Source organism: Cyanistes caeruleus, chromosome 10 (genome assembly GCF_971803275.1).
Source record: "Cyanistes caeruleus chromosome 10, bCyaCae1.hap1.1, whole genome shotgun sequence".
NCBI classification, from domain to species: Eukaryota; Metazoa; Chordata; class Aves; order Passeriformes; family Paridae; genus Cyanistes; species Cyanistes caeruleus.
The window spans coordinates 643,195-670,979 of record NC_141710.1 but is presented as its reverse complement, the minus strand read 5'-3'; the positions used below and the strand labels follow the sequence as shown (position 1 = coordinate 670,979).

At 41.0% G+C, this 27,785-nt stretch overlaps 1 protein-coding gene and 1 long non-coding RNA gene across 3 annotated transcripts in view; both read left to right on the top strand.

Moving 5' to 3' along the window:
- Nucleotides 1-27,785, top strand: part of HS6ST1 (heparan sulfate 6-O-sulfotransferase 1) — a 186,756-nt gene that overhangs the window by 6,293 nt on the left and 152,678 nt on the right. The gene's annotated exons all lie outside the window — the stretch shown is intronic.
- On the top strand, nucleotides 14,942-26,100 carry LOC111933664 (uncharacterized). 2 transcript variants are annotated; one of them, XR_002866825.2, is made up of 5 exons: nucleotides 14,942-15,090; nucleotides 15,779-15,878; nucleotides 16,041-16,103; nucleotides 20,321-20,525; nucleotides 24,815-26,100. It is a non-coding gene; the product is annotated as an uncharacterized LOC111933664 (long non-coding RNA). The 2 variants fall into 2 exon arrangements; XR_015274210.1 differs by lacking the exon at nucleotides 20,321-20,525.

Genomic DNA, 27,785 nt, shown 5'->3' with positions numbered 1-27,785 from the left:
TGAGACTTTTGGCTGGTATGCCAGGTTTAATTATTCTTGCTGTTTTTTCTTGCTGTTGTTGACAAAGCAAAAGGATGTGTGGGTATTTGTACTGACCTGATTTTTCAAAATGAGACATTTGGCTGTTTTTCATTAATCTTTAAACAAAAGTTGCATCATAACATAGTAATTCTGTTTCTCTTGCTTAGAAGTTTGCAAACACTCTTTGCCTAGATCTCAGATTTTGCCTTTCTCTGGTTTATCATTTCCTGCTCTACAAATAAAAGTGTACAGTATTCAGAGCAAACTCTTGGATAATCACCTCTTCCTTTTTCTTTTTTTTTTTTCTGTTGTTTTTCTCTTCTTTTTTCTCTCATTTGTTTATTTTTTTTTTTTTAACAATTTTGAAATAATTACTTTAGAAGAGCTGTCTTGAATTTTATTATTAACTGAAGTGGTTGGTTTGCTATATACTTCCATTGTAAGGAGAGTCATTAAGGACTGTTCCTCTGTAGATGCACAGCTGATGGGTTCCACCATGCTAGTGCAGGCAAACACTTTTGAGGTTAATTACATAGCTATTAGAGTTTTAATCATTTTGTGTGACACTGCTGGGCCAAAGCAGTGCCAAGGCCAGTTCTCAGGGTCCTGGTTTGTCAGTGTGAGATGGAGAACACCCACCAAAAAATACAAACAGATGTAATCTCCAGCACTGCCACCATGTCAGCTTCATGCTGAACCTGGGAAGAAATGTGTGATGGGAGGAATTTGGATTTCATTAGTGCTGTAGGGGCTTTAGGCGAAAAACAGCGTGTGATCTAAGACTTGTGAATTTGATGTTGCCTGGTAGAATAGCTGCAGGAATTACCTGGTGTGACTGGGGGGGTGTGCTGAGGACTGTTCCCTGCAGGAGGCTGGGGAAGGTGTTTGGTTGGACATTAGAAGGTGAACTGGACAAGGTGGTGTCACCCCCCGAGAAAGAGCTCCTAGAGAAGATTGTTGCAAGTGGAGATCATTGCAATGCTGCCCTCTCCCTGGGCCTCTGCTCCTTCTGGGAAGGAGGAGGAGATCAGCCTCCCCTTGTGGTCCCTTCCCTCATTGATTTGTGGGGTTAGGCTTAATGGGCTTAAAAAGCAGCAGGTTTTGGCTGCCTGTGGTAGAAACTGGAGGAGTGTAACCTGGCACCCATTTACTGGAACGTAATTCAGGACATGCAGGCCTGAAGTTATTTAACACAACTTCCTGATGAGTTCATTTCATGGATGAGAGTGATATGCCTTACCTGAGTCATGTTTGTCCACAGTGCTCACACCAGAGCCCTTGATGACTCCTTGCCAGCGAGTTTCTGGCCCTGGTGTTCCTCATGGCACTGACTGGCAGACTCCCAGAAAAGTCAAGACAAAGCTGATCAAGGAGGGTTGTGGCTCTGCTCTTCCAGTTTCACTCCGGAAGAGTGACTGGAATGCGAGAACACGCCTGATTTTAAATTTGCTTAGAAATTCCTGTCTTATCAAATATGTATGACATCCATTTAAAGTCTCCCTACTATACATGCTGCTGTCTTTTACAGATTATGGTTTTTGTAAATCTTGGGAAGTCAGAAAGCAGCATGGGCAATTGCCTTCAGCCAGTCAGAGAACCAAAATATCTCATTTATGTCTCCTTATTTTAAACTTCCAATTATTTGGAAGCAATTTTACCAAATTTGTAGTAGTAATGCTTTAGGTAATATTTTGTCAGTGAACACTTGGGATTGTGCTTGCTTTAGGAATCCAGAGTGACACAGTCTAACTCCACAAAGCTTTGTTTATGCTTGTATTTCCACAAAGTACTAGAACGGAAAGGAATTTTCTGTTGTTGAGTGAAATTGTGCTTTGTCAAGCAAAGATGAAGCATGGTCTTTAATTTCTAATAATCACAATTGTGATAGCTGCCAAGTCAAGATTTTTTGATTAAGTTTTGCTTGATGTGGACTGAAGAGAATGATGCTTATACATCAGAAGCAAAGACCTTCATAAACTGAGATGTCACTCTGATTGGAGAATAAACAAAGAAGAACACGGAGCTGAAGTAGCTCATTAGAAATTTGATTGTTTTGCCAATGATGGTCGACCTTAAAAGCAAACAAACAAGTAAAAAAGCATCCTCTGCTTTTTCTAAAGGAATTGAAGTAGAATGATGAGGAAAATATACCCACCAGCATACACTTGAGGTGACACAGTTTCTGTAATCACTGTTTGATGTAGTTTTGTTCCCCCCTTCTGTTTCCCTAACAGAGTACTCTGCAGCAAATGCAGACTTGAGAATCCCTCTGAAGAGTCCTTTGGAAATGATTGTCACAAAGGCACAAAGAGCCTAAAACACCCCTGCACTGTGGCATGTCAAGTCTGAGATCTGAAAAGGATGCTTCAGACAGTCCTGTGTGTCACTGCCAAAGGAGGAGCTATTTCCCCGTGCATGTCTGGTGGAGCCTGAGACCTCCTTTGAGTGGGAAAAGGGTGTTCAGGAAAGGTCCACGCAGGGAGAGGCCATCAGGTGGAAAGCGTGACCTGTGCTTCGTAGGGTTGAGTTGTTTCTGCATTTGTTAAGTGGTGTAAATCTGTGTCATTTCTGTGCTTAGCCTCAGAAGTACAATACACTATTCTGGATGTGTTTCATCCCTATAGCCTGCTGAATAAGGCCAAGGGTTTGAGATATTCTGGGGCATGTCTTGTCCAGTGGTGAGTCCAGAAAAGGCGAAGGAGGTCCCACTGTCCACCTTTAGCTGTAACCTGAACTTTTTAGCAGCACTAATTATATCATTCTTTCACCTACTCCTCAAAACCTCTTAAAAATTTATAGTAAATAGCACCTGCTGTTATATTAATTTCAGACTTCAGGTCTGTGCCTTTATTTCAACCTAAAGGCCCCTTCAGGGGTCTGTCTTAAAGCTGGCTTTAAATATAAATCTCAGACTTCATGTGAGTTACAGACTTCCCTGCCCAATCACTTTGTCTCTTTCAGATGTAACTGGTTTCCTCACTTGTTATTTCTGCTTGGCTCTGTTTTCCCCTCCCTTCCAGCCTTTTAGTGATAATTTCTACATTGTAGCTCATCTATGTTTTTCTAGAGGAAATACTTCAAAATTTCCTGCCAATTTAAATAAGAAAACAGCTATTTGCAATTAACTTTTTATGGTCTCACTCTGTGTTTTATTTCATAACTAATCTCCATCCTATTAAGCAGAGATTCTTTGATTACACCTCACTGCAGATTGAAATCCTTTGATCACTTTTATGGAGCTGCTCTACATGTGGGGAAACCTCAGAGCAGCCTTTGCATTTTTGTTTTTAAAACAGACCAAATTTCCTTTTGCTCAATGTTAGCCTTCAAGTACTAACAAGATGATTTGAGATTTTTCTGCCAAATAGCATTGCTTAGAATATGAAAATGGTGACTTTGCACTAATTTCAGATACATTGAAAGGGACCTTGTTTCTGGACAAGTGCTAAAGATTTAAAAGTGCTGCTTCTTCCATATATTTGAGTTACTCTGCATTTTAGCCTTAGTTCTCACGTTAATTATAGACACATATAAGATACCTGATTACAGTGAAATACTCAGCAGCTTTTGAAAGATTTTGTGAAAAGCATTGCACCGATCATTCCTTTTCTTTTTTTTTCTTTTTAATCTTAAACAGCTTAAAAAGGAAAGTGGGGTTTGTATTTTTTCCTCTTAGCTCTCAGAAAACTTAAACATCCAAGGAAATATAGTAAAGATGGAATCGACTCTTTTTGTTTAAACGAGCAGCTCTTGCTGCCATGACCCCCTTGCTCTCAGTAAAGATTTGAGTTCGGATACCTGTGACCCTATATCAAAGCATCAGGAAAAAAATCGATGCCTCACAGCTAAGACAAACAGCAGCAGCGTGCTGACTCACCCATTTCCTGACAGGTTTTGCTTTCCTGCTGGAGATAGACCAAAGTGCCAAAGCAGAACAGGAATCGCTGAGTATAACCAGGATCAGTAAACCATCCCTTCTGTTAACATGGCTTAAATCACAAAAGACAGGATTACCTTCTTCTGTTCTCCGCCTCTTTCTCTTCTCTTGCCACCTGTTCCCCTTTTTTAGGCCTTTGAAAGAGAAAAGACAGATGTGATGTGGGTAGTTGTGCAAGGAAGAAGATTGAACAGATTTATTCTGGCTGCTGAAGCAAGTACAGTAGGGGTCATTTAGATTAAAGCCCCCATTAAGGGGAGTACTTCATTCATAGAGTACTGCTCAGAAAAGAGATATACAAATGCATAGGAGCCCTTTCAGGTGAGGAAATTCCTTGGCATCTCTTCTAGGGGGGCAAAACTGGAACTTCTTGTTCTGAGCACCTGAGTGAAGTTTCCCTCATTGGTTATGCTCCTCTGGCTGGTGTTGTTATTTGCACCATATCCAAAATAAATCATCTCAAGTATTTTTTTCCCCACTGAAGTTTTCTTTGATTTACTTGGTTATATCCACAAGTGAGTTTAAAAATGACACCATCTTTCTGTGTGTACATAACCTGACTCTAGTGGAGCCTTAGACCTGTGCAGTGAGGCCCTGTATTTTTAACAACCATATTGTGTTACACGTATCATGTCTCTGACTGCTGCTACCAGTGGCTTTGATTTTGAAATGTAATATTACACTGAATGCTAATGACTCAATATTGCCCTTCATTATTAAAACCATTATTTGGGCCCACCCAGCATTTAATTCTGCTCTTTTTCTTGTACTTTGCAAATAGGCTTTTTCTGACCAATGTGTTATTTCTTTATAATATCTGAGCAATTCTGTTTTCCATTCCTTGAACTAATACTTTTTTCCAGGTTGTCATCATCTTGTACCTTCAATCCTTCAAACAATCAAACCTTGATTGCTTCAATCTATGTTTCTGAGCTTGATAAATTAAGCCTTCTGTCCCTTCAGAGATCTCTTACTGCCTTACCCTTCTCACTCTCATAAGTTACCAGGTTTTTAATGGGGGAGGCTCTTTTTGTTCGGATTTTTGAAGAGCCCCTTTTGTAATAGGCCACAAAGCTTTTGCCATACAAAATATGACTGCCAACATCAGAAACAACAGTTAATCTGAACAGCCAAATTTAAAGCAGTCAATACTCTGAAATATTTTTGGTGAGATACTACTGCCTTCTAGCACTACTCAGAAAGGGTTATTTTCGTGACTTTGACTGAACTGGATGAAGGTGACACCTGTTTATGGAGCCAGTCATACATAGCAAATACCTTACAGAAACTCAAAAGTAGCCAATTGCTATTTTCAGCAGTTCCACTTCACAGTTCCCAGTTTTCAACCCTGACTGTTCAGAATTCACTCAGGCTCCAAGCAGACAGCATGCCAGCAGTTTATATGAGCTTCATTTTCTGTTTTTAAGAAAAAAATGACACTCCAAATCTTGAAATGGTGAAACAAAAATCACTGAATGATACATGAGTTTGAATTTAAAAAATAACCCTGTCATTTCTGTTAACACAGGGGCTGGCTGTAGGTGATCTCCTGAATGAGATCTCTTGGGTTTGTCAAGAAGGGACTGAAAAACAGCTGCCCCAATTGTGACTCTGTATATCATGAGCACTAATGTGACTCTCACCAAAATTCAGGGAGTTACTCAATGACAGGAGGAGCTGTAGTTAACTTTTGGGTGCAAAAGGAGCATCTGAGGTTTGGGATACAAGGAAAAAAAATGATATAATAAGGGAATAAGAAGGAATCACATGTAACTTGTGTTGACAAGTTATATTAACAATATATACCTATAATATCAATCAATACTTGAAGGATTTTCAGGTATTAGATGGTTTGTTAGTTAAATAAAGCTTTTTTTAACTAACCATAAAGTCTTTGATCTTAGTGAAGACATAGTTTCAATTTCTTGCCTTTTTTTTCCACCTAATTTTTGTGCCTTGGGATTTGCTGCCAAAACTGTGTGCAATTCTTTAAAGAAATAATGTTGGACTACAGCATGCAAGAAAAATACTTGAAAAGTCTAGTGTGAATCAATACAGTTTGTGAGACAGCTAGCTTAGAGAATTTTAAAGACATTTTTGTCCCTCACTTCTAAAACATATGTAGATCTTTTAGCTGCTATCTGCAAAGAATGTATTTTTTAATATGATTTAGGCAACTCTTTGGAAGAATAATTTGGCGAGTTCTGTGTAACTTTCCAACCTTTTTTCTTAGTGTTAGCTGCCTCGAAATGACTGAAGAGGTTGTGGATTTGCCTTCAGCTAGTCTGAGGGTTTCCCATGCTGTGACTTGCTGCTTGTAACAGTGCAGGAAAAAGAGAGGTGTCTTTTCCTGAAAACACAATCAAAGATCAGGGGAGGTCTCAGAAATCAGGATTAATGTCTGGAAATGGATGAACTTGTGGTGGCTGTGATATAGAAGTTTTCCACGTTCCTCTGAGTGTCTTCAGTTTGGGAAGCAGGTTCCTGTGTGATCAGTGGTGGGGAGGCACAGGTCTCCCTTGGACATCCCTTTCTCACAAACATTACTGAAGGTTATTCTGGACTGTGCTTATGCCAGCAGTTCTTATCTAGGAGTTAACCTGCCTAGGACAGCAGTTCCTGGGAAGAAATATCTCCAGAGTTGGCTGAAATGCTTCCACAGTGCGTGTCACAGTAGCTGCAGCAGGAGTAATGCAATTGTTCTGTCTGAGCCTTTGAAATGGGCTGGTGGAAAGAGTTGTGCTGAAAAGGATTTCAGCCACTGGAAAGCAAACAGGAAATGGTCCATCCCATTTCCATCCCAGCCAGGCAGGGGTGTGGAAGCTGGGCACTGTAAAAGCTGGATTGCTGCCCACGTTATTCTGTTCCTCAGGGAAGGGAGCAGAGGCTGTTGTCAGCCCAGCTGTCTGTCCCAGGCAGCTCTCACGATGGTTTGACAGTGCTAGAACTGGACTGTGCACACTCTTTGCAGGGCCAGCCTTTGTGGTGCTGAGCTGTAGGGTGATCCCTGCCTGTGAGGGGCTCCTGTTCAGCACAGGGTTTGTGTTCCCCCCAGAGAGATGGGCTCACAAGTGCAGGGATGCTCCTCTCATGGGCTCTGGGGGAACCAGGCACTGCTCCCACCTTCTGTCACCAGCTGCCCCCTGAGATGGAGCCAGGTGTGTGAAGGATCAGCACAATTCTGGCCAGGATTTGAGCACACCCATCCACTCTGAGCACAAGAAGCCAAAAGGGGGTCTCTTCTATATTTCACAGTTTATTCTTGCAAAGGCAATGCCAGGAAGAGACAAGGGATTTAGGGGTCTGGGCTGCTTCTTTTAACAAGACTTCTTGGGAGGGTGGGAGTTTTGGAAGGAACCAGTTATTATTCATAGCTAGCTAACTTACAAACTTTCTACAAATCAGGGCTGGAGAAGCTAAGATAAGAAATAAGAGACACGGACATTGTCAAATGCCAAACTTTAGGGAGTGAACCTCGGGGGGCTCGCAAGGTGGGAGGGAGAACTCCCCAAGGCAACAGCCAGAGGAAAAATGCCACAACACAGCACCATCAGCAAACTGGTTTGTTACACCAGAAGGGAAGATTCTTGCTATAGCTGTGAGTCTGTATTTGCGAATAGTCTAGGTATCATCTCTGGAAGGCAGCAGAGAACTTTGCCTAATTCTCATACTCAGGGAAAGTAAAAAAAAAAGCTCCTTGCCATCTGACCTGAAGTATTTCAGTAATAGTTATTTTTTATTGTCTGTTAAGTGGGGTTACCTTGGAGCTCGTTTGAAATACATTGCATGCACAAGAAATAGGGAAAAGTTTGTATCCCTGTTTTAGTTTAGCAGTCTTGAGACCACAGATGAAAAGCCATTACCTGGCAAAGGTGTGTAAGGGCTGTTGCTCTTGAGGACAATATTCACAGGATGTGAATGTGGAAATGATCTGTTTCTTCAAATTTCTCTACAGTGTAACTGGCAGTCCATATGAGGGGGGTATTATTTGTACTTTAAATGCAGGAGCAGAGGCTCGACTGCTCACCATGGCATGTGCCAGGACACCAAATCTGTGACAACATGTGTTTGTTCAGGGCTCTTCCACATGCTCCCAGCTGCAGGTTGTGCCTCCACAAGCAGTGTTGGACAGCATGATGGACTTTCCTGTCTCAGGATCTGCTGAGCTCACACTGGACTGTGTAACCAGGTAACGGAGGAGATTTCCTGTCGTTCAGCCAGACACCCGGAGTAAAGATCTTCTAAATCTAAATCCTAAACATCTTGAAACAAATGAAGAAGTAAATCTTTATGCAGACTGACCACAGTATGACTGCCTCCATTTGGAAATAACTTTCCCCTAAGGCTTTCTGTCTCTCTTGGGGTGAGCATTTTCTTCTTTGTGCTCTAGCTGGTGTTGGAGGGGGATGACTTAACACTTGAGGTGTAGTTGGGTTGTAATGACAATATAAATCCCAGTAGGAGGGGTGCAGCTGCAATTTATAAAGTGTGCTGGATGATCAACAGTCTGTCCTGACTGCTGCATGGATGATGGTTAGCCATGATGAAGCACTGCTTGTCAGGGTGTCGCTCTGGAAACCTCGCAGAAACTGAGGGATGGATGGACTCTTTGAACATCCTGGAGATGTGGGATGCTTGGTCTGCCAAATACTTCAGGCAGGAGGAATTGACCTCTTTCCTAATTAGGGTATTTCCTGATTCTTCTGAACTTCTGAAATTATTTGGGGATTGTCATGAAAAGCCTGTTGTCTGGATTGAAGCCCAGCCAATCCCAAATCTGGAAATAATTACTCATGAGAAAAAAACAAACAGTTATATTTGTCAATTATATGATAAACATTTAAATTTGCCAATTTGTCTCTACTCTTGTGGGTAAGTGAGATTTAGAGACTCTTGCCTAGTGCAGAAAGGATCTGAGAACAGTTTTCTCTTATGGAAATAAGTAGAATTACTTGCACACCAAGGGATTTATGTGGCACTTTACTGCTTTTCATGGGAATCTGCGCTCATGTCAGGATGTTTATGGAAGTTTACACTAAACCAAGCTAAAATAGGTGCATTAAAATCTAGGTGGATACTCTACCTGTACAAACCGTGACATGTTGAATTATTCTGAAAATCATCATGTAATAAGTGCAAAAAAAACCCCCAAAATGGTATAGACAGGAACCAGAGCTGGCAAATTCCAAAGGTGTCAAAGGATTTACTGTATTGTGCATACCGCTGTAATATTCCTGTGCTGAGAAAAACTTTCTCATGTGAAGTGGTCTCTCTGGGGTCAGTGAGGAGAGAATACAGGGGGAAACAACTGGGCGTTAACAACTTCCCACAGGATAAAGCACAAATAGTCCTTCCTTCAAACAAATCCAGCACTGGGTGGGAGCAGGAACTTGGAATCTTTCTGCAATTAAGAACACAAGCCTCTTGGTCCAGAAAATAGTTAAGCAGCTGTTTATAGTGGTGAGGGAGCTCAGAGGAGGAGCTGGTTATACTGATTCATTCTGGTTATTCTTCCCAGATATAAGTAATTTAACTGTGACTAACGGCTAAAGCTGGGACTATTCTGCATGTCACATAATCCTTTTTTATTTTCCACTCTGCTTGATGATGCAAGTTGAAACAAAGGCCTGGTTGTTTAAGCTCCCTCTAAGCTCTATAAAAAAGTTCACGTGCTTCTAAGCCATGCTTTTAAATCACACCTCCAAGCCTGTAGAGAAAAGCTACAGGCAAGTTTTGAGCAATTCATTCTTCATTCTGCTCAGCACACAGCTGATGGCATGACAAGAGGGGCAGGAGGAGTAGTAGCCTGTAGATGGTTCTTTTAAGTGCTCTGCCTGGTTAGAGATGGAGGTGGAACCAGTGCTTTGAGGTCAGGTAAGGAGATACCTGGAGCTTTCACCCCCAGGGTCATAGGATCAATGCTTAATGTGGTAAAAGATCACTCCTGGTCAGTATTTTCAGTGCTGCTCTTGGGTAACAGATGTTCTCTCTAAAATGTGACTATCCATATGGCACCAAGCAGACCCCTATTTCTTTTGAAGCCTTACTTGAGCAAGTAAGATACAATGAAATGAAGGAACTGAGCTGTACTAACAGCCCAGTCATTCATGATGTTCTAACCAGAAACCACTGATGGTTTCTGATTTCTCCAGGTAGCCTGTCTGGCATGCCAGAGTGCTCCTCTGCTCTTTGGAAATAAAGGAGTGGTGGTAGAATGAGACACAGGTACAGAGCATGTCACTGCTCTTGAAGCATATTTAGAACAGTGTCAAAACTGCCACCCTGACATCCATGAATCATCATGTTCTGTGACTCAAGGACTATCCAAACTTACATCCAAGTGCTCCTCATACACAAGGACCAAAAATGTTCTGCTTACTCAGGTCAGAAAAGTTGTTTCAAAGGCACACAATATGGAATGTAGGAGAAACCCGGCCTTTAAAATGAGGGTTTTGGACACAGTCAGTGTGGCCGTCTCTTCAGTACCTAGGGCAGGTACTGAATGTTCTTGTTCTTCCTTTCCTTTTTAATGTCATTGTATAGCTCTGAAGAAGTTTTCATAAAGACAGCTAGCCCAGGAGACAGGAGCAGGTTTCCCACATGTGTTGGAAGGCAGAAAGAGATACAGCTTTAGTACCAGAAATTATAACATTAACATGGATCTGGGCTTTTAACATTTGTGTAGTTTTGGTTCCTCCTGTAGCTTATCAGAGCTCTCTTTGCCTGGGAGAAGGGAGTTGTCTCACAAATGATCTGTTTGGGGTATGCTCCTTCCTTTGTGCATTAACTCCCTTTTTCACACATGGGAGCAATTAAAAAATTTTTCAATTTTTTTTTTCCTTTTAACCATTTGTTGCCACAATCCCTTACCTCTTTATGTCTGTTCCTCTGCATGGAGACAAAAAGTATTGTAGATGCCAGCACTCAATCTGAGAAAGGTGGAATTAATTCTGAAAGCCACAGAATTAAGTGAACCTGTCATAGGATTCTGAACCACTTCTGAAAAGAGGCTGGATTTCATTTCAACACTTCAGTAATGAAATTCAGTCATGAGTAACAGTCTCAGGAGAGGTGAGTTAACTAAAGGTCTTCATTTGCAGCTCTCTTCTGAGCTCTCATGGCAGTGGGAAAGCTCAGAGCTGAAATGGGGATAAGATGTCACACAGAAGATGTTTTGTGCTATTGATTTAACCTGGGGTGGACAGAAGGAAAAGGACTGACAGAAAGGAAGTTTGGGCTGTCCATGCAGACTTGTAGCTCAGCAAGGTCAGTTTCAATAGTGACAAGACAGTTTTTGTTGCTATTAATCCTTTTCTGACCTTGCATGGCAGCACTGCTTGGGTTTTTGTGCTGTATCCAGTTGCATCCTGCTAGAAAAGGAAGGCATAAAGAGCACACTGGAAGGTGCTCTCTGGCCAAAAATCTCCATTTGCCTTCAAGCCTTTTCTGCCTTCAGGCTTTCTGGCATGCCCCCAGTGAGTGTGCACAGTTATTCCATTAATTTGTAGGGTGCAGCCTCAGCAGGTTATTTTCTGAGTTGGACAAGTCCACATCCAAGTTTTGGTTTCCATGAACAGAGAGATGTGGGAGGTTTAGGTTTTGGGAAGCTCTGTCAGGTACCACACACATGCCAGAGGTTCTGAAAAAGCAGGTTTGGATCAATGGCTTTGAGGACAAGCATTGCCACTGCTTGATCTTTGAGAGTCACTGTGTATGGGCAGACTGCTGCCCAATTTCTAAACTTTTCAGCCTTGTGATTTTTCTGGTATTCAGGAAAAAGGTGGAAAGTGATCAGGTTCAGCAGCTCTTACACCTCCATACCCGTGCAATAAGTCTTTGGCAAGAAACAACAAAGGTGTCCATCAGATTTTAGGACTTTGGTTTTCTGTAGATTGAATTTTTGACTAAAGGAAGAGATAGCGATGTCCTCAATAGCAAGAAGGATTCCTGGTTTTAGTTTGTTTTATTTATTTGAGAAATATAAATGGATGGAATACAAGAGCATGCTTTATTATTTTGTTGTTTCCCCCTCCTTCAGAGAACAGATGTCGGAGTTCTGCTTGGTCATTCCAGCACTGAACACTTGCCTTAAGCAGCAACATCCCTTTAAAAAAAAATTAAAAAAGAAAATGAAAAGTTGTATGCTGTGCCACAAAGCACGTATGACTTGCATTTCTGAATTCTGGCAGGAAGTGAGGCAGGAAAGGCTTTATTAGAAACCTTTTCCGAAGAATCTATAATGGCACAATTTAATTGAGTTGGCAAGGAACTCTGGCAAGGTGCTTGAGCTCCCATCACACGTGGACAGTTATCTCTGGGTTTTGCCTGTTGTTGTCTCTTGCCCTGCACACTGGTGTTTTAAGAGAACAGTGTTTGCTGAATGGGAGCATGGAGGTGGAAACTAAAGAGAGTAACATTTTTAACATTTTCAACCCCAGCAGAGTCTACTCTGGCGTGCAGCACGCTGCCTTTTCCACAGAGATCTGTGTGTTCTGTGGAGTGTACCAGACTGAAATGAAGCATTTGCAACATTGATTGTAGTAGCATCCTGAGTGCTGTTATCTGTATGGATATGTGTGTAATGATACTGCTCTGAAGATTTTCCACGTGCTCTCCTCTAAGTCCAGCTCAAACTACATGCAGAAGGTGTCACCAGTGCTGTGAGAACACTCCTGAGCTTCTGCTGAGCTCCCTTCCCATGTCAGCTGTCCTTCAGAGCCCAAGGAAATAAACTGCTTCAGGCTACCTCAAATTAAGCTGGCAGTCACCTCATGACTGTGGTCCTGACTGTTCTCAGCTATAAGCCCTTCTTTCTGGTTTGCTGCCCTGTTAACAAGAAGTGCAGACCTGGGATTTTGAGTAAGGGCCATTTGAACTGATGCCTTGAGAGGCTGACTTAGAAGAGAGGCTAGACAGAGTTAAAGTAGGTATTTACTAAAATGCCTTAAAGGACACTCCTTGGGCAGCACAAGAGCCTGGCCAGGGCTACACCAAAGAAATGACCTAGGAATGGTCACAAAATGGACAACCTGCCATGAGGTCTCACATTTTTATAAATTTTGGTCAATTTGCATATTGGAGTTAATTGTCCAATTACAGCTTCAGGTTATGAACTTCTGTCCTTCTTGTTTTCTCTTCAGCCCACCATTGTTTCTGCTTTTGGCCTGAAACTTGTAATGGTTGTCCATGGTCTCAAGCTGGAAAAGGAATTGTTTTGTCTGCCTACCCTGTGAAGAGAGCTCACTGACATGTAATATGAAGCTCAAAACAACACACCTGGGGAAAAATATGAAAGCTAAAACTTAAGGCATCATTTCCCATGCAATCAGTATGTCATCCACATATTGAAGAATAACTCCTTCTGGCTCCTGTCTTTTCCAGTCCTCTAGCTCCTTTGCAAGCTGGTTTCCAAGTATTGTTGGGCTGTTCTTGAAACCTTGGGGTAAAACATGCAAACACAACAGCTGCACCCACCAAGCACGACAGAAATCACACGTGGAGTTCTTCTCATGGTGTCCAGGTCCCGTGGTGTCACAGCTCTCACAGCTGAGAGCTGAGTCCTTGCTTCCTCAGCCTTCTCTTTTTTCTCTCCTTACCTGTTTCATTTTTCAGTGCTGCTGTCCTACTTTCAAACATTTCTCTTGCTACTGGTTGTAACTTCACTCTCAAAAATGTCATTCTCCAAGATGTGGAGGGGCATTGCTCCAGGACCAGGAAGGATAACGTCACTCCTGCTTTTCCTCACTATTTCAATACCTGTATTTTGATACTCATTTTGGAAATATTTTTCATTTTCTGCAAACCTGGCCAACCAGCACTGGTGACTGAAGAGCTGCTTCTCACACACATTTTTACTGAGGTGTAGTTTGTGAGGATTGAAAAACCATTTAGCTGGCACCTGCCAAGCCACTAATTGTGCCTAACAAAGTATTTTATGGCATCCAGCAATCAGTACAAGTAGACAGTAAAAACCTACTATGTTTATTTTTATTTCTTAGTAATAAAAGTAGGCTTATTATATACTGTGCATACATATAACATATATAAAGTTGTTTTTTAGTGGGAAATGAACAGCTTCCTCATCTTTTGTAGTGTGTTATAGATGTTCACTGACAGAGGTTCAGACAGACCTTTAATCTTAGGGGGATTAAGTTTGGCCCTACCTCTTTCTGAAACTTTGCATATAATATTAAAATTTAATGTGTTTCATCTTGGTTTTTAAAAAAGTGCACAGATTTAGTTTCTAAAAAGAAACGGGTAGAGCTAAGAAGTACCAATTTATAATGGCAATAAAGCCAAAATGTCTTGAAGCTTAAGAGGAAATGTTGCTTACTGGCCCTTTTTTCAATATAATAATTGGGAACAGTGGGTTAAAATTCTCTTGAACTTGTGTTCTTACTCTTGTGAGCATCCTGAGCTATCTGCAGTTTCATACGTTAGTAATATGTTGCAAAGAACAATTTAATTTGTGTTTTCCCTACATTTTCCTTGCTGTTCATAGAATATAATTAAATATGCTCTTTAACCTGGTGGTGGTGTTTTTCAGCAGTATTACTACTGAAAATAGGCTTATGCCATTAAAATCACAGTAAGCTTATTTTTTTTTTCTCCTTGCCTTGAAAAACCTACTGAGTATCTCAGTGTATTATATAACAATATTCTATAATAATTGAATATTCCAGATCCATAGTTATGGTTTGGGGTTTTTTTTCCCCCTTGCCTAAATTTCCTCTTCATTTTTTGCATTCTGAAGTTGCCATTTCTTATTTTCTGGTATCTTTCGTCATTTAAGTCTCCATATGAAAGCGTAAATTACTGTTTTTTATGTAGAATACTCAGAAGAGAGCAGGACCAGTGTATTTCCTGTTTCAATCCCTGCTTAACCCTCAAAGTTTTTGGCAGGTGGCCTCTAAGCAGTGAGTAATGCTAATTGGAAAGATTGGGGGCTCATCTGTGAAATGCCAGGGTAAGGAACTCACAGGTGATTCTTTCTTGCCTGCTGCATCTTCCTTGCAGGCCTTTGTTCTTAAGACATTTGATTTTCTGTAGCAAAAGCATCAAGGAGAAGAAAGGTGCTTCCTGGCTTTTTCCTTTGAGTTCCCAGACTGCTGGGGAAGATGGGAAGAAGAGAGGTAGGCATTATTTCTGCTTTATAATTAGGTCAGTGATTTCAGTTTGTACCTAAAGTGTTTGAGCTGAGTCAGTGGTGGATCTGCAAAGGCAATTTTATTTTATTTTGCTTAATTTTGTTGTCCTGACAGATACATTAGCTGCTAAAGAGAGAAAAGCACTTTGAAATGAAGCTGCTGTGCATTTCAGTGATCTTGGCCCTGGGTGTCCCTATCAAAGCCTTTTTTCTTTTTCTTTTCTTTTTTCATCAAGAAAAAATACTGTGGAATACTTTTTTTTTTTTTAAAGATCTGTGTTTTGGGTGAATTCTTACAGGTCAGCACCTGTCAGTGTAAGGCAGCAAGTACAGACTGTGAACTGTGACAGTCCTTTTGGAATAAGGGTTTTGAGAATTAAATATGAAATGAGCTGGAGTAAGAAGTGGGAGGATGTCCAGAGAAAAGGGCTGGCAGAGAAGACAGAACCATTGAAAGCAGGGGCTTTTACAGCTCACAACCAAAAGTTGGCATTTCTTCATCTGCCGTGGCAGCTGCTCTGCCCTTTTACCCCTCTGTACCTGCAGGCACAGGGGAGCTCTTTGTGCTGAACAGAAGCCACCCAGGAATTGTAAAGTAAAGCATTTTAAAGAAATAGATGAAGAGTGTGACCTCTCTTCCAGTGGGAACATTTATATCCATGCTTATTTCTAAGGGACCTGGGGAGGAGCTGTGAGGTGAGAAAAGAAGAGGACGTTTACAAGGGAGATATTCTTTATTTCCCAGTGATTCACCACCTAAAAAAACTGCAAAATGTGAGTGTGACATACAGCTGCATTGGGAAGGAAAGGCTCAGTGATTCATTTTGTTTGTTTTAATTGAAGAGTGATTGGAAAAACAACTTATTATTTTAATAAGCCTGCTCAGTGTTGTATAGTAAAACCATTTACAACTCCCATTATGTTTCCTCACTGCAGAGGTATAAAACCCATTTTTTGCATCTGTGACGCATTGGCAATCACCATTTCATGGATTTTCAGGTCAGTATGTGAAAAATAAGAAGCCTTTAACAATTCTTGTTAAATGTATTTTTGGGCTAATATGTAGAAACTGTGATGTCTGCAGTTTGCGTCACGTTAGCAATGGTGTGTCCGAGGTGACTGTGTCACCTCAGGTGTGCAGGGAGAAGGAAGAGAAGCAGGGTTGTGTGAGGGTTTTGGAGCTCTGTTTTATTTCATCAGAGCCCATTTCACAAGGCAAAGGTAGGCAGAGCTTGTTATTTTGTTGATTGTGTCCTTTTCTATGCTGAAAGCGTGTGTAGGGGAAGTGGAAATTTCATGTTTGGTTTTCCTCACCCTTCAGTCCCTGACTGTTGAATCAGCTTCCTTTTCAAGCCTCTAGTAGCCCAAAAAGCTGTGTGATATAACTGCTGCTGTTTGGGTGGGTGTTTTAAAGGCATTCCACTCTTAGGTTATTGCTCCACTGTTGTGTGATTTGTATGGTTAAATTTGTTCTTTTCTGAAGTGATTTTTTAGTGGATTGCTGGATCACTGCGTCTAAGGGATGAGCAGAAGTAAATGATGATATATTTGGGGTTAGAGCTAAAGTGGGGGATAGAGCTCTGTATTGGATGTGGATTCTTAAATGAAAAAGGAGGTCTAAAATTAAATCAACTAACAAGAAATACAAAGTTGAAATAAGGTGCAGACAGCTGAAAAGCACGAGATCTTTTCTTTCTGGCAGTTTTGAAACAAAAGAAAAGAATTAGTATGATTTAGTGGCAGGTCCTCATAGAAAATAGTGTTATTGCAATTGTCATTACCTTCTCAAAGGTGTTGGTGTTTTTCACAAGTGCTGCCTGTGTAGGGCTGGATTTTTGGTAGTTGTATTAGACACTGCCATGAGGTGTTCTACTGCAGCACAGTAATTTCCACTTGCTCTTGCAGCAACAGATGTTCTGTATAAAGGTTTCAGATTAAAGAGGGGAAGAATAGAATAGTTATATAAATATACTCTGCTTCTGTTCCTGCAGAAAAAAATAAACTGTAGTGGAGACTCATAAATCAAAGGGAAAGGGAGCGTGCCTTCTGTATGTTAAGTCAGTTATGTGGCCTGAGGTTGTCAGTCAAATGTAATGAAATTCATATTTCTGCTGAAATTACTGTTTTCCGCTTCAGAAAGAAACACAGAATATTTCACAAGTTCATGAAATGCCATGAGTTATAAATATGTGGGTATTCTGTGCCTGCAAAAAAAATTTACCGAGGCAGTACAAACTAAAGTCAGTAATATTATTTAAATGCAAAGGGAATAGCATCATGGAACCTGGCAGATATTAACCATGGTATTTTTTTAATATTTTGATGTGCTACGCAGTAATAATCCAGTTGTGAGAGAGAAAAACACCATGGTCATGGGAGGACGTGTGCTGTTGTTTTGGCATGTCAGGATGATAAAATGGATTGTTGCCAATTTTGGTGAAAGGAAGGGAAAATTCTTTCTAGTCTCTTTGCTGGCTTGGGGGTGAAAAATGAAAAGCAAAACTTGGTGGGATGAGAGGGTGATGAAGCACAGTAAAAATGGTTCAGACTTCTTTCTAGAACACCTCTTCACGAAGTTATTAATAGTGACAGCTACTCTAATAAAAAAAGATTCTGTGATTCCAGAGGTGATGAAAGATATCTTTGTTGATTTAGCCAAACTGCTAACAAAACACTATTGGTGTGTTATTTTTCTCATCACCTTCAGCAGATGATATTAAGCCAGTTTGTAGCCATGAGCTGGTAGACACATCAGAGCAAGCAAATATGCATTTTTACTGTGTTACTCAGCATTATAACAGTTTGCCAAGACTCAGCCAGATTTATATTAATTTTTCATTTGTGGAATTTCTTTTTTGACTGACCAAAAATAGGTGCCCTTTGTACACATAAGTGTCTTTGTGGCTATACAAGGTTCCAAGTACAAATACTTGTAATTTGTAAGAAATGTTGGCACTTAACATACATGAGGTTACTCATTCAGGACCCACAAGCTGCCTGCCTGGAGAGTGCAGTGTGCTTTGAGGTGTGCATCATCCATCTGCATAACCATCAGCTTCCTCTGTGGCATTTTCCAGCTGTGCAGGAGCAGTTTCACCCTCCCAGAGCTACAAAGAAGATGATGGCAAAATAGCAACCAGCCACTCCACTGTCCTTCTGTCCTCCCAGAAGTGTGATTTATGCTCAATAACCACGCCACAGTGAGCTCAGATGCTGGGCTTGGTCATGGCACCTGGCTCCTCCTGGGTTTGTGTTTCCACAGCAGTGAATTCACTGTGGTGTTGGACTGTTGGGATGTGTGTGAGTTTCCTGGGCAGCCACATCTCTGACAGAACATGAATATTATTTTCTTAGGTTGAATCAATGTGGTTTTGTTGCTGTGGCTATTCTCCCTTGCAAACATCGCAAGACCTCATTTCCATCAGGCTATTGTTTCTCTCTGTGTGCCACTGTGCTACTGAAGTGCCTGTCTGAGCAGACATGAGTTTCCTGCAGGACTGGAAGGCATTCTGCTCAAAAGTACCCAGCAGCTGCTTTGTCAGTCAGGCAAAACCCTTGACACTTTTCAGGTTGGGTTTTCTAGGTGCCTGAATCAAAACATGATTTCTCATTTCAATCTAACTAATATTTCTGGAGACTTCAGGTTTTCAAATCTAGACAGAGAAGAAATGGAAACTTTTTTTGCAGTTACAGCAAAACCCAGTGGCCAGTGCTGAAATTCCCAGCAGATAGAGAGTGTTCATTATCTGTGTGATGGGCATGAGGAGAGCTGTAGGGCAGCATCCTGGTTTTTGGAAATGAGTATTGGACCTTTAGACCTGTCATCTGCAGGGTGAAGTTGGAGGAAGGGCAGGAGATAATCAGCCTAAGTAGAAATGCAAAGAGCATCACACTTTTAATCACAGGGACAGTGTGGGAATCATAAATCAGGGTAAGGGCTAATGGAGTGGTTACAGGAAGAACAGGTGATTAGGAAAGGTCAGACTTTTCTTTCAAGATACTTTAGCTGCTCACTGACCCTGCACAAACTAAATTTTTGCATAGCAGATATGATAAATAGAAAAAAGGATTATATCTAGGAAGAAATCAGCATTATGTAGATTTTCTCATGCACCCCTTTAATTGCATTTTGTGTACTCTGAAATATGTGTGCTTCTCTTAATCACATGTGGAAGCAAAACACTACCTCATTCTGATGGCATGTACAGCACAGAGTCATACAGTGTTCCTCTATTCCTGGTTCTTACTTCGTGAGGTTGGTTTTTTCCCCCGTTGCTGCTTCTCAGGATTGAAAAAAACAACCAAAACCCTTTATAATATGGGCTTCAATTTCCAGAAAAGAAAACCAGTGAAGAAACAGAAGAACATTGTAAAGTAGCTTTTCTGTTCATATAGATTTCATTTTCATACTGGGGCCAGCATTGACAAAACTGGGAAACCAGTTGTTGTATTTTTGTATCTGTTGCCTTAGGCTCAGCTGTGAGTCTAGAAACAGCCATCAGAATTTTGTAGTCAAGGAATGTATCACAACAATATTGAAATTTCAGGCAACTTACATGCTCACAAACTTATTTCTCTATGCTCTGTCAGTTATTTTAACCATAGATATTTAATCCTAAAAACCTTTTCTCCTTTGCTTTAGTGACCCTTTCTTAAGGCTTACCATGATCTTTTTACCTTTCCTCCTTGTACAGTAGTCCAGAATTGACCTACTACTATAATAGCACCTGGCAAATAAAGATTTCTAGGACCTCTTTTCTGTTTTGTTTTAGTTTTGCAAAGGCTTGGACTTCTGAAACAAATCTTACATCTTCAAAAATGTTCTTATTTTTAGTATATCTATAATAGTCCCTGACTGTAGATACCTTTGGCCTGACTTTGAGAAGTTCCAAAGTGTCCAGTGGATACATTGGAATTGCAATGTGCAAAATTACTGTAACCAAGTTTAATTTTTTGCAGGTAATTTGGTTGTGTCATTTGTAAAACATAACCAGGAGTCTGTGCAGTGTCTGCCTTCAAGTTTACATTTATCAATTTAAGAACTGGTTTGAGATCAATCAGTGCCACTGAAGTCTTGCACGTTGAGTGTCTCTCCAAAAAGAGATGCCTCCTCTGCCTGTGTCTTATCTCACATGTGTTTCTATATAATCTACTGGTAGATTTCTCCAGATCAGACAATTTCATTTAACAGCTTCTGGTCTTGTAACACGTTCCAGGGGTCTTCCAGAGCCAGGGAGAGAATGGAAAGCTCCTTCAACTCTGTGTAATGTGCTTTGAGCAATGTGTGAGCTGCAGAGCCTCACCTGTGCACCAGATTTGTGTCTCCTCCTTGGTCCAGCACAGCTGAGGAGCTCAGGGAGCGAGAGAGATGTGTTCTGCTCACCTGTGCAAAAACACAGTGCGGGAGAGGCCAGAGTGCAGGTAAGAATTATGAGCTGAATCAGGCCTGTAGGCCAAGAGTAAAGAGGATCTCTGTGAGTCCCTGGCAACTAAAGAGTAAATTGCACCAGGTAACAACAGTACTGGAGAATGGGATTCCAGCCCTGAAAGCCTTGCAGCATCTTCTTTAACAGTCTGACTTGCCTTCTGATACCCCTTGACTGCAAGCTCAGGATTTAACTTTTGGGGGGCTAACTAATACTGCGGAAGCTTGCTGATGAGCACTTGTAGCATGAGATTACACTTTGGTGAAAACAGAGTTGCTGTTGCAGAGTTCCTTCAGGCTTCTCTTCTCATTGTATTTGCTGAGTTAGTGGTCTGCAAGGGATACTTGGATGAAGGGGGGTTTTTTTCTTACTGTTTAGTTGAAGGGCTCTCCCTCACAGCTGGTGGGTGATCAGCTAATGTCTTGCAAAGTGGTGTTTTTTTTAAAAAGGATTGATGCCTTCAACATTAAGAAAAAAATTCCTTTGCATTAGTCCATTTTAACAGCCAAGGCAATTTTCCACATGGTGGCTTTATGGAAATGGGTTGCAGCTCTTGCCAACCATGACCAGAACATTACAGGAAATGTATTTTCATGGAAGATTTGCTGCAATTGCCAACTGGAGAAAGGGAGGGAGGCAGGGGTTTGTTCTGTTAATGGACAACTGCGTGCCATGGTAGGAATCCCTCCTGTTAAATTAAATTGGTTTGCACTTTCCACTATTGCTTGTTCCATGCTGAGAGAAGTAGTTACTGATAAACCATTTCCCCATGTAAGAACTGACGTGTTGGTGTAGCATGACACCTCATGCTGAAATGGGGTGTACAACAAACACATTTAGGTGTCTGACTGAGATAATTTAAGTGGTACAAACAATTGGAATATTTCCATGGAGTGGCTTGGTCAGAACCAGAACGAATGGAAATTTGCTTTGCAGCCTTAGTGCTTATAGCTGGTAATATCTTACATGATTGACACAATTACTGAAAGAGATTTTAAATCTGCAGATATTACTGCAGATGCATGTCTTTTAGTATGTGAATAATATTTTTAAATTAAAAATTCAGCATGAAAGTCTGAAAGTTTGGGTGGATTTTGATGCACTGTATTTTTTTTTTTTTTCCATAGCTCTTAGAGTTCAATACTTTCCAAGCAGAAGCAGGAATGATATGTGGCTTTATTTATATGTGAAAATGTTATCCATGCTGGGAATATATGATTGCTGGCAGGAAAAAGAACTGCATGACTGATTCCCTTTTGGTAAATATTTGAATTCCACTAGGTCCATTATCAATTCCATATGAGATCTTTTCCAGTTCTCCCTGAGATGAGAATAAAAGAGAAACAGAAGAGAGAAAATAGGTACAACCCCTAAGCTAAACTCCTTCTTTCTGTCAAAGTAGTTTGGACCTGTGGGGCAGAGAGATCTCTCAAATACTCATGTAGGGTCTTACTGGCTTATGTTCTCATTTAATTTTTTGCTGCTAGATTTCAGTCCTCTCTTGTAAGGAATTTAAACCTGAGTTCTCTACCCTGACGCTGGATAGGTAAGTCTGTTGAAACAATTTAATAGAAATTTTACTTGAAATCAGCAGATGTCATTATAAAGAAGCACATGAGGTAGGTTTTCTCTGTAAGAGGAGAGTCAAACCAGACTAGAGTGGCAGTGGTAAGACCATCCAGACAGTAAATTAGTTTGTAAAAATAGTTTTGGACTGGTTGAGGTTTTTATAGTGATGTGTGGAATTTTCAGCAGTTGTGTTGGTTTTGCTTCGAATTTACTTTAGAAAGTTTTCGTGCCTAGTGTGTGATGTTTGTAATTATATGAGTAGGGAAAGAGAAAACAGTGAAGACCAATTTGATAAAACTACCCTGCACATACAATAGGTGTATTTCTTAACAAACTGTCAATCTGCTATAAAATTTTCATTATTAGTCCTTTAATTTCCCATTCCCAACAAGAAGGGATTGGTTTAGCTAAGTTTGCCTGCAGACAAACTGGAATGACCAATTGAAGTTCACTCTTTTGAGGAATACCAGATTCTGGATAGATATAGTTGATATAGTCCATGTGGTATATGATACATTTAAAGTCTGGTTTTAATTTTGATCCTATCAGCAGCATTATAACGTTGCACAGCTTATTCTGCTGTATTTGTGTTACACAAGGGAAGCACCAGAGTAAAATGGAATAAATTTGGAATTGGGAGCATGGTGGAAAGGCTGGGGCCTTAAAGGAGGTGACACTGTCCTGCTTCCTCTTTGTGACTGAACTTAGGAAATACAAGGTTCTTCTTTACCTCTTAGTAAAGCTTGATGATCCTAGTGAGAGAATGATAAGGGTGGATGGTCTCCAACCATTTCTTTACTGTTTTGAGTGTGAGATGTGGAAAACATGCATAAATCTGTTGAAACTGCAGCAGCAATTTAATGCAGAGCTGAGGTGGGAATCAGCTGTGCAGTGCCTTGTTTTGCAAGGGGACCAAAGGCAACCTTTTCCTGCTGCCCCTGATTGCTGCTCATCTTCTGAACAGAGGAATGTGCAATGAGCCACCTGCTCAAATGGATACTTGGGTACAGAAATGAAGGAGAGTGAGGGGGTAGAGGAAACTGAAAACAAAACTCTAAGTCCTGTTTGTACAGCAAACACAAACAGGGAGTGAAGCTCACTGTGTGATTCCTGCTTTTTCTTTGCCTTTTTAAGATTTTGTTTGTGGATAGCCATTCTTCCTTAGCCTGAATTTCAACTATCTGCACTCTTGGGGGAAGGTCTGGAGGTCGATAAAGCAGTCAAATGAGACACAAAAATACTCCTACAAATCAGCACTGCCCCCACTGTTTCCACCTGACTGGAGTGGCTTCTGTGGTAGATTGAGTATGACATGCCATCTCCTATGTCAAAGACATTATTAAACCAACGTACCATGCATGATTTCTTAACAGAGTATCACCAGAGGATTGTTAAATATTCACTGGGACAGGAAGAAATGGAGGCTTTTGAAGAAAATCAGGCTTTCACATGCCAACTGGCTGTTGAAAACTTGACAAAAAATGATGGTTCCTCACAACTGTGCCGTATAGTGCTCTTGGAGAGCTCTGTGTAGCTTCTTCCCTCTCTCAATCCTCTTGGCAAGGCAGCTCCTGACAGAGAAGGGGGCTGTGCTGTGTACCTGGATGAAGGAAAAGGGTTCTTTGCTGATTAGTAGATGTGTAATGGTGCTTAGGAAAAAGTGGCTTCATTGTTTGTGTGGTCAGTGCTCAGCTTTAAGGAGGAGAGATGAATGTGACAGGTGCTTGGTGCATGGCAGCAGAAGCAATCTGTGCCAGTGATTTACCTGCTGTGTGCTAGTAGGTGCACATAGCAGCAGCTGTGCAAGTGAGGGTAAATTACAGCGTCCATCTTTGATTTCTTTGTTCATTTGCAGCACGTCAAGTGATGGAGCAGTGTGATTTTGCTTATGCAGGAAGTTTTCTTTTCAGTAGTTGATTATTCCACTCACGTTTCTTGGATTTTTTTTCTTTTTTTGTGTTTCATAGTAAAGAATGGTGCTGGACTTGTGACTTGAGGTTTTCTGTATTTCATCGTCTTGACTTTTTCTTGTTGCCAGTTTTTCCCCTCAGTACCTGGCTGTGAGCACTGCATTAACATGTTTTGGTAGTTCAGTGCCTGCTGTATTTCTGTGATGAGTCCTCCTGGCTGGACTGGAAACGGATTTCCTTGGAAGTGAAAAATAATGGGCTGAAGGCAGTTTAGACATAGCTTCCTGTTTTTAGCAGTGCTTTGCAAAGGGACTCAGGTTTATAAGAGATCTGCATTGATTTTAAAAAAATCCAAGTGGCTCCTTGCTGCTTTATTTAATTAGAACTAGTTCCACAAGGGGATGTTTTAGTTATGAAACAGCCAGCCATTATGATCAGTGACTATCTGCTCTGAAAAAACTGTGGCCTCAGACGCACCTGAAAGGCTGCAGGAAGGAGCAGTGGTGCTTGTGCCTTGAACCCAGAGGCTGCCTGGCATTATCACCACACGTGGCTGGTTTGTTTCAGGAGTATCATTTTGTCACGTTATGCAATTGCATTTGTTGAGAAGGAGTCTTGCTAAGAGAAGGGTGTCTCAAGGTAAGAAAATCTGTGATGGTGACCTTGAGATCATGAGCTATAAACCAAAAATATTGTTTGTGTTAGTGCCATTGGATCTCTTTACAGGTTACAGAATACCTGTAAGGAAGCAAAGTTCAGATCTCCTTGCAGTCTAAACCAAATCCTTCCCTTTCCTTGGGTACAGGGGAAGGTCCCAGAGGTTCCAACTGGGTGGCAATAGGAAAATGCAGTCAGCTTCATCAGATACGAAGTAGAACTGAAGACACAAAAGAATTTAAACCCTTCCCTCCAATCTGAGTCAAGACCTGATCACAGATTGTCTCCTGTTGTTAAGGTAAAGAGAAAAGTCTGCTTTTATGGAACAGCTCAGTGGAAGCTGGATTTACATCTATTTTATAGGTAGGCTGGCTTTCTGCTTTCTCTTAAATGCTCTGCTTGCTGGGTGTTTGTATCTGTAGTTGAAGAGCTGATGCTTCAGAAAAGAAAATGCGTAAGGAGGAAGAGAAAACAGCTATTTCCTGAGCTGCTCTAAATTCATGTCGATGTCCCAGCATTAACCAGAGTTCCTCTTTGTGCTAAGCTGAGGAGTTACAGCTGAAGCTTGGGGCAGTGAGGTCCTGTGGCAGCCAGGAGCTCTTGTGCAGCAGTGTCACTGACAGGGGGAGCAGTGGGGTCCCCAAGCCCTGTACCCTCTAAGTTCATGGGAAATACTAACCCTGCATGTCTCCTCTTCCCTTTTTCCTAAAGAAATAAGCTTTTATTGTTATCCAGAAAAACACTGCTTTTATAACTTCACTGCTTTTTACTGCTCTGTGCCAATTGTAGAGACCATTTAAAGCTATTTTGCCCTCGATTTCTGTGTTGGGATAGGTAGGATCTGGGGCAGAATAATCCACAGTAAATAAAAGAGTTTCATGGATGTCCAACCAGAGCTGGGCACCTCTTCAAAGTGGAGTAGGAAGACGCAAAGGGATCATTCATTCTTTCTGCAAACAGCAAATGTAATAAAAAGGTTCATTGGGTTTTGTTTTCCTTCCTTCACACAGCAGCTGAATTGCAATTATACTTCAATTTTTTTCCCACTGTTATTAGAAGGCGAAGAAAGCTATTATTCCAGCATTTACTAATTCAGACATGAAAATGAAAATGTTTATTTATTTTTGTTACAGAGGTTGAGTGCATGGTCCTGCTTGCATTGCCATCAGTGGCAAAGCTCCTATTCATTTCGATGGGAACTGGGTTCTCCTCTTGTTGGGAACAGGAGATGCTATGATCAGCTTAATTTGTGACAGCTCTAAGAGTGTTCAGAGCCAAGGAACTGAAAAATAGCCCACAAAAGAGAGGAAAAGTATATTAGAAAAACATCCAGCTATCTTATCTGTGGGCCTGGTAATAATTTTAGGGGAAGTAAACAATGGCAGTGGACTCTGAAAACATGCAGTGATCAAGAAAAATAAAAAAACAAAAACAGATTGTTGGAAAATTTTTCCCTGAGGGAAGAAGTCTCTCTTTTGAAAATAGTAAGTTCAAAACAAATATAGCAGATGTGTTCAAGTTAAGATTTCTGAAGCATGAAATGGGAGGTGTGTGGATTTGATATAGTCCAGTTTAGATAAGCTTTGTGAGTGTCCCAGCTTGGCAGGCCCAGCTGTGTGTCTGTGTTCCCAGGCTTGCAGCAGGGTGGGGGGAAAGGATGAAAGGATGCTGCTGCTGTTATGTGCAGGTGTGGAGTCTGAGCAATCCACCTGTGCTGCTTTAAATGGAGCTGGACAGCTGAAGGTGTGCCTGTGTGGAGCAGGAAACAGAGTAAATGCTGCATTTTAAATGGCTTTCCTTCTTCTGCAGGCAGGCGTGAAGTGCAGCTAATTTCGTTTGAGTTTTACGGTATCTGAGCCAAAGTTTATGTAGTCCATGTCTCTTCTGTTTGGTGAATAATCACCAAAACAAAAGTAATCAGTCTGTGTCTTTCTTCTTAAAAAGCAACAAAAAGTTATTATGGAAATAGAATATGTGTTGAGAAAGGGACACAGATTTTTTGGTTTGTTTTGGTTTTTGGGGTTTTTTGGGGTTTATTTGTAATTGTTAATGCCTTGCTCAAAGTAGAAAGCTTTTAAGCTTAAATAACAGTTTTAAAGTGATGAAAAAGGAGTTAAATGTGTCCTTCACTCTACAGCTTTTGATGCATTTGCTTTCTCTTGGGCATAAATTTGAGCAGAGAAGTGACAGTTCCTCAATGGATTCAACTTTTTTCTTGTCTTGTATTTATATTTACTAACCCAATCCTTCAGTACTTATTTGAGACTGGGTTATGGGTTAATGCATTTTGTTACTTCTGAATGAAAGCAGCTTGATAGTTATTCAGTCTGCCTTCCCCATGCTCATCCTACACACGTAGGAATGAAATTACTGTTGCGTGTTTGAAGGGCTTGGAAAAGAGCACGAAGATAGATGATGGTGGCCAGAATGGGTAGAACTGGTTAATTTTGGATGTTTTCTTTTTTGCTTTGGTGAGGTTTGTTTCAGTTGTCTGTCCTCTCCCCCACACCCAACACTGCGTGCGTGTTCTGAAGAAACAGCATTTCACAGAGGGAAGATGTCATTATTGCTGATTTCAGTCTGGGTAGCTTATTTGATTGCTAACCAGATGGCAAATCCCTGTCTTAAATAAATAAAGTATCCAGCTAGGATAAACATCATGTAATTTAAACTGGGTTTTGGGGGAAAGGGGGGAATTGGTTAGCAAACACTAAAATGATGCTGTTCCTGGTCTCCCTTATCTCTAGCTGCTGTGGGAATCTGAGTGCTGCAATTTCAGATTCCTGCTCAGCTTCTTGGGTTTGGCAGTTTAAGTAGATTTGTACAGCCTACAGGATTTGGGAATTTGGGGTCTTAAAGACAAAGATTTGCTTCTGAAACTGTGTTTCACATTTTTAAATTAATTATTGAGCTTCTGATGGCTGAACTTCCCCTTCAGTGTTGCACGAGTTATCCCAGACCCTGTATTTTTATTTGATTTTGGTTTGGCCATGCCTATCTCACTATGAAGTTCTGCTGTCTGCCAGGTTTGCTTCTTTCCCTGATCACTTTTCCCCTATCCAGGGGAAGGTGTAAGACAGGAATGTGCATCATCCTGCATATGCAATCTCAGTCTCAAG